Source organism: Zea mays, chromosome 6 (assembly GCF_902167145.1).
Source record: "Zea mays cultivar B73 chromosome 6, Zm-B73-REFERENCE-NAM-5.0, whole genome shotgun sequence".
Taxonomy (NCBI): domain Eukaryota; kingdom Viridiplantae; phylum Streptophyta; class Magnoliopsida; order Poales; family Poaceae; genus Zea; species Zea mays.
Window position 1 is genome coordinate 151771544 of NC_050101.1, and position 7246 is coordinate 151778789.

At 48.1% G+C, this 7246-nt stretch overlaps 1 pseudogene; it reads right to left on the reverse strand.

The window, feature by feature from the left end:
- Positions 1-898: 898 nt before the first annotated feature.
- Positions 899-1303, reverse strand: LOC111589517 (uncharacterized; annotated as a pseudogene).
- Positions 1304-7246: the final 5943 nt, after the last annotated feature.

Consider the following 7246-nt stretch of genomic DNA (forward strand, 5'->3'; position numbering starts at 1 on the left):
ACTAGATTGACTTGCTTGACGCATAATTAAACATCATAGGCATGCCATGGATTAATGAGGGTCGACGTTCCATGGACTTCACTCCACACTACAAACAATCAACTCTATTATCCAATCTTTCTTAATTATCTAGTATTTACTTTACTAAAGAAAAGGTGATGAATAGACTTAAACTGGTTATCTAACTATCCATACCCAAACTGAATTAAGTTTTACTGCGAGAAACTCCAAGATTTAGTAGTACAATGCTCTACTTGGAAATTGTGATCTATGGACTTCATACAAATAAACAGACATTCATTATAGGTATAAACACAACCACCATGTAGACACGATTGTATTCACCATGATTTCCTCACCTAACTTTCTTCTCCACTAACACCAATCCATACACATAGACACGACATCGACCAAATCACTGCGAGTGACTCGTGCATTTCAATAAGTATTATACCTATGGCCATGACACACACATGCTACTGTCAAGAGGACCGACATAATTAAAACATCCAACTAATCTATCCATTCAACCAAGAAGAGAAATAGCGAACCAGCTCACCAATACAAAACGCGACTCAAATCCACAATATCAACGACGAAACCCAATTCGAACATTTCGTCGAACACCTGGCGGGCTTCAAATTGAACTGTGCTTCTCCTCCACCAAATCCTGGGATTTCCCCTTCACATCTCACACATAAGCACACACATACTCACAATCTACCACAGACCACATGTATCAATTAAAGAGATAAGTAACACAAGACAAAAGGGACCTCACCGATAAATATGAACTGCACAAGTCGGCAACGTGGCATCCATGGAGGGAGGTGCTGCTCAGGGAATGACGAACTCTACTGGCACATGGGGTTAGCTCGCCATGTGCTAACAGCTAGGGGATAGGGGAGAGTGGCGAGTAGAGAGGCTGGACTGGCTTGAGATGAGGGCGCCGAATGGGCGAGGACGAGCGATAGAAAAGGAAGCTCGGCGAGCTCAACCACCAGGGGCGCGACCGGGTAGGGAGCTCGGCGTTGGGGCTAGGGCGCCAAGGGAGATGGCAGAGCGAGCTGAAGCAAGATGCAGGGACGTGCCATGGGAGAGCGGCAGCAGGGAGATGGGCGGATTGGCGCAGTGGAGCAGGCGACCCAAGGCGCGGCGGCCATGGCGCCAGAAACGTCGGGCAGGGAGAAGACGCCGACCAGCAGAGCACCGAGGGGGAGAGGGCGACATTGGGGAATGAGATGAGGGAAGAGGACGCTGGCTCCAAGGGCACTGGGCAGGGGCTCGGCCGGTGGCAAGACATGAGCTAGAGACGAGCACCATGGATCGGCCAGGGAGAGGAGCTCGGCTGATGCACCATGGAATCTCTACTAATCCTTAAGGGGCAACGGAGGGCGTCCACCAGCCAACCGTGCCCCCGCCCGCGATATTGGCCACGGCGCGCGTCTTCCTCCCACACCCGCGAATCACGCCCACGCGCGTCGCGCCGCCGTGTATCCCGTCCGCGCGCGTCTTCTCTCCCCCGACGCGCCGTGATGCCCGCCGCCCGCGCAAGCCACACTACCCCATCCCACGGCGCGCGCAAGCCACACTGCCCCCCATATGTTGGTTCCGTGGGCGTCCACCACTTGCTTCACCACGCCTCCGCCCTTGCCTTCCCCCTGCCAATCTCTCGCGGGCGAGCCGCGCCCGCCCCATCCTCGCAGCCGTCAGCGGCGCGATCCATGGCGCCGCCCTCACCCTCCCCCCGCCAATCTCGCAGCCGCGCCCGTGGATCCATGGCGCCCAACGGAGACGTGGCTCTTGCCCCCTTCAACACCAGAGACGTCACCCTTCCCCACCGGATCCGCGGTGGCGGATCCATGGCGCCCACCGGAGACGTTGCCCTTGCCCCCTTCAACGCCGGAGATGTCGCCCTTCCCATCTTCCCCACCGGACCCGTGGTGGCGGATACATGGCGCCGACCGGAGACCTCTCCTTTGCCCCTTCAACACCGGATCCCTCTCCCTTGCCCCCTTCAACACCGGATCGATCGCGCCATTCACCCTCGCGTCCTCCACCTCCCTCGCCTCCCCAAGCCATTCTCTTGGCCACAACGACGACGAGCACAACTCCCCTTCACCGCCTCCGCCTCGCCCCACCGGAGACCTCTCCCTTCCCCCTTCAACACTGGATCGACCGCGCCATTCACCCCCGCATCCTCCACCCCCGCGTCCTCCACCTCCCTTGCCTCCCTAAGCCATTCTCTTGACCGCGACGACGGCGAGCACAACTCCCCTTCACCGCCTCCGCCTCACCACGTATGGCCTCTGCACCACCCCACCGTTGACCCCTCTGTCCTCCCCTCGACTCCCGATGCAGCGCTGCCACCGATGGGTCCACTGGCCCCGATGTGACAAAGAGAAAGGGTGGAGGCGAGCCCCTAGGTAGGTGCAGAAGGATAGGATGGGAGATGGCTACAATCCCTAGGTTCTCTCCTCGCGGCATCAGCCATGCCAGCGCCCTCTACCGACCCATAATTCACCAGTCAGGTATTGTACTGCTATCTTGTGTTGTCTTGTTGATTCTTATGATGCGATGCTATTCATTGTTGCTAATCTTTTTTTTCTATACTGGAGTTTGAAGATCTTCTCAAGCGATTTGGTTCTCTGTAAATTGTTATTTGGTCCTTGACATTGCACCATAATTTTCCCAATTTAGGGTCATCCTAAAAGCATTTTTCTTTTATCTTGCAGGCTTCGAACAGGAAGAGTTGATTTGTGGTACGAGGTATGTAATCATAGTTCAAGTGGTAAAAAGGCAAAAACTAGGGTTCAATATCTTTTGTTGAGTTGATTTTATTGCTAATTGAGATCATGAAGGCCTCATTCACCATCACATCCTTCTACAGGAGTGGAGATGGGTCGTGTTTGGCTGCTCATGTACAGCAGCACGCCATCCTCGAGCCTGGGCGTGATCCGCCACCCATAGTTGCAATCATGGATGTTCCTTTTACTGAAAAAGACAAATAAAGTTCTTTGCATGTTTATATATTTTCTTGTTTGATATTTTTGCATCTTGGAATAAAAAACAAATATTCATATAGTGATTTAAAGACAATGCAATTTTGTTACCTTATTCGTTAGATTCCAAACTACTCTGATGTAAAATAGTATTTTCTCACAGTTTAACTACAACAGTGGACAACTAGCACCAGAGATGATTAGTGATCAATTTATGGGAACACACTATCAGTATGTAGCTTTAACATTTGATTTTACACTATAAATCATCATATGCATATCTACTGTTTGTTTCTTTTATTGTTGCTAATGCGCAATGCTGATTTTTTGCTGCAGATTTCTGAAATAAAAACAGCAGACATTCCTGATAATGTCATGTCCTTGGTCTGAGTTCTATACAATATATTATTACCTCCTTTGACAAGAAAAAACCAGTAGAGCTATTTAATAAAAGGTGAAGAAGGTATAAAATTACAAAGATTGTTTTATGGTGGCAAACAGCTAAATGAGCTAATCCTTTAATTTATTGTTTGATGAAATACCAGAACTTCTTTTTACCTTAGGTGTGTTTGTACCATGTTGTATCATGCTGTTTTGTGTACTGAAATGAAGTCATGCTTGTTTGGAAATGATACACTGTTTTGCATATCCAGATCCACAGTCACATACTTATGTCATTTCAACTATTCAAGATAGTTTTATTTTTTTTTATCCCATGTTATTCAAGCATATCCATCCATTCATATGATGTGGGTCCTCTTCTTTCACACCATTGCAGGCACCATCAGAAAACCACATGACTCGGCAACCTTTGGAGCAATAATGACCATAGAAATTCCCCTTCAAATTCATTATATGGAGGAGTTCCTGGACCGATGCCTCTGCTCCCTTTCCAGGAGGAACTTGCAGTTGGTTGTGAACAGATTCGTAGAATTGCTGCTGATAATACTCTTGTGCTAGAGGATATTCTAGGCCACCTGTAGGTCTCTGTTGTAACATTCGGTGTTGAAATGCTCATTAAGTTGGCACACTATTTTGTTCCATGATGCATGATATATATATTTAATTCAGATACTTTCCTCAACCATTTGCCTTTGATCATATAGGCTGGTTGCTCCATGCAAAGAAGTGTTAACCCCCCTGAACATGGTTCTGGGTTGTTGAGCAGATTGTTGTCATCTCATTACCATGGCAATGTACATGATGAAAAGTCTGTTGCACGACATACTGTAAATTTATTGACATCAACCATTAAAGTTGATGCTGAACAATCAGATCTGAGGTTCTGCTTCAGAATTTTTTCACCCACAAAAATCTACACATTGCAGGTACACCACATGTTTATGGTGCAGTCTGCCTTATTGATTCTGATTAAGATTTCAATACTCCATGAACACATCTGCTATTTATGCAGGCAGAGAGTGCAGTAGATCAGATGGATTGGATTGAAAAGATAACTGGTGTTATTGCCCCTTTGCTGAACTCACAATCCCCAGAACAGGTTAGTAATGGATGGTCTCTGTTTGGATTGCATGTCTTCTGGAATATTCAGTTTACAATACTTGGCTGTTCTGTTTCAGTGTTTTTTGTCAAGCCCTAAGGGCAGTGGTCATGATAGGAGTACCAGTGATGGAAGCTCTTTTACAAGTTCAGTAGAATTTGAACCTTCTGTAAGTGATGATTTAGTACTGGAGAAGAAATCTGGAAATGGGCAGCATGATGTCAGAGGCACACATCATCACAAAACCAGCATGAAACCTGAAAAACCAATTGACTTGCCTAGGAAAGTTGATGGCAATAATATGTGTGCTGCCTGTGGTGCTTCAGAACCTGATTGGGCATCATTAAACCTTGGCGCACTTCTATGCATAGAGTGCTCTAGGGTGCACAGAAATCTTGGAGTGCATATATCAAAGGTATCTACAAAACCTTTAACTGTTAATTCTTTTAAATAGACTCTTGTTTCTCTTGATGGTCATGCAATATTGATTTCTGCATTCATTTATTCTTTAAACTCTAGAGGTTGAAACTTTAAAGTCTAGAAGTTGTTTCAGTGTGTGCATGATATCAAATAAACTTGGGCTTTGGTGCAGTGGTGCTATCACACCGACAGCTACACCTAAAGCTACAACACATGTTTTGCATAAAGGAAGTGAAACAATTTTTTCTCGAACATACAGAACTCGCATCATTATATTAAGGAAGTGAGATATGATTGTACTTTTGCCGAAAAATAGTGTGTCAAAACTTAAATTGCTAAAGAATCTAAAATATAAACCTGTCACTCAAAACAATTATTTTCAGACTTGTATAGTCTGTAAATAGGTTTTTTATAGCTTAGTATCATTTTTCTATTGCTAATTTAGGATAATTATCTAGGTGAGTGCCCGTGCGTTGCGACGGGAGAAATTTTTTTATATGAAACATAGAAACAGAACGACAACATTCTTCTCTTGTACTTCACGAGAGATATCATTTCTTTAGGTAATATGAAATCCCATGTGGAATGTAGACAATAAGCAGAGTTAGTTCATCTCCTCATTTGGATAATAAAACAATTATTCTTCTTTGCTAAAAATGTCATATGTTTGCAGATACATTTACTGGGGAAGAATTAAATTGTTGTCAAGTTCCTATAATTTTGTAGTTCTTTTTTATTTGGCCAATATGAACTCCCATCTAAAATTTAATTTAACTAATAATCATATATCTTTATCTAAATTGTTTTAAGTATTTCTAATGAGCTTGAGTTGCTCATCTCAAACTTCAGTTGGCCAAGAATGTCTAATATCATATTGACAATATAAATATAGAATCTCTACTACTCTATAAGCAGGTAAGGAGGGCGTCCACCACGGCTCCGCCCGGACGTCGCACGAGCCCCCGCTTCCCCTGGAAATCTCGCCCGTTCCTTGCCCCCGCTCTCACCGCGGCTCACGATGCCCCCGTTGATCCATCCGTCTGTGTCCCCCTTCCTCCCTGTGCCTCTCTCTCACCCTCTATCGCCCAAAACCCTAGCCGCGCCCCGCCACTGCCGCCGCCCGCGCGTGGTCGCTGGCCGCGTGCGCCGACCCAACCGGTGGCACGGCCTCCCTCACCTTCGCCGCTAACCTAACCCATGGAAGGAGAAGGATCCCTGATTACCCCTCTCCTCCCACCTCCCTCCTCTCCACCCTCCCTCTCCTTGCCTCCCTCATCGGCGTCAACCACACCTCCCTCTCCTTGCCTCCCTCGGTTGGCCGTTCTACTGCCTCGCCGCCGTCGTCACAACCACCACGCGGAGGCGGACCCACGTTGTCTAGGCCGACGTCATGTTGCCGGAAATAAGAACGCAGCGAAGACGTCCACACTCCATGCCGACACTGCCGCCCCCGCACCCCTTCCCCCCGTGTGCGTACCACACACACCCGCCACAGGGGCTCGCACTGGCCGGAGGTCCACGCCCACCCCCTCAGAGATTTCTCCCTACCTGATGAGCTGGTGGCGGCGGCGCGGAGAGGAGTCCACGGAGTATGCCGCGCGAGGGTTGCTGCAAGAGCTCAATGCCGAGCGGGCCTCCATGGAGATGACAGCCAGATCCGACCATTGAGTCCCTCAACGCCGCTGCTTACTCCATTCCCGCGGTGACCTGCTCCCCCTCAGGCTCGATGGTGCTGCCATCAGCTTACTCCTCTCTGTCACCTGTAGATAGCGTGTGGGTTTGATTCCTGACGTTTTCTTGCAAATTCGGGGGCGATTTGGGGGCCCTGGATGGCGAGGAGTTGAGTGGATTTGAGAGTAACAAGTGGAGGTGGAATTCTAATCTAGGGGCCCCGTAGTGCTATGTGCAATAAGGAAGCTTTTCTTCTGAGTCATCCTGCAAGGAGACCACGCTCCACTCCACGCCCCCGTCATGGCTACCCCTCGTGGGAGGGAAGCTCTCAAGTTCTCCGGACATGCTGTTGGCGGCTCCTCCATGTAAGGTCTCAGCCCTTCGCTTGTTTCCGGCTTGATATGTCAACATATGCTCGTTCGTTTGCACTTGAATTGTGTCGCGCAAGACTCAGTCTTTTAGGCACTGGTGTTGATTTGGCTATGCAAAGTTGTCTGATCCAGATGTTCATCCTATTTTGTTTGTGTTGCAGAGACTCCCAACGGGCTGGACGGCGGTGCGGCCATCACGAGCCTCCTGGTCCTGGACCCCTACTTCCGAGGAAAGAAGTCGATGGCCGGAGAGACTATAGGACGGCGAGCACAAAAGACGG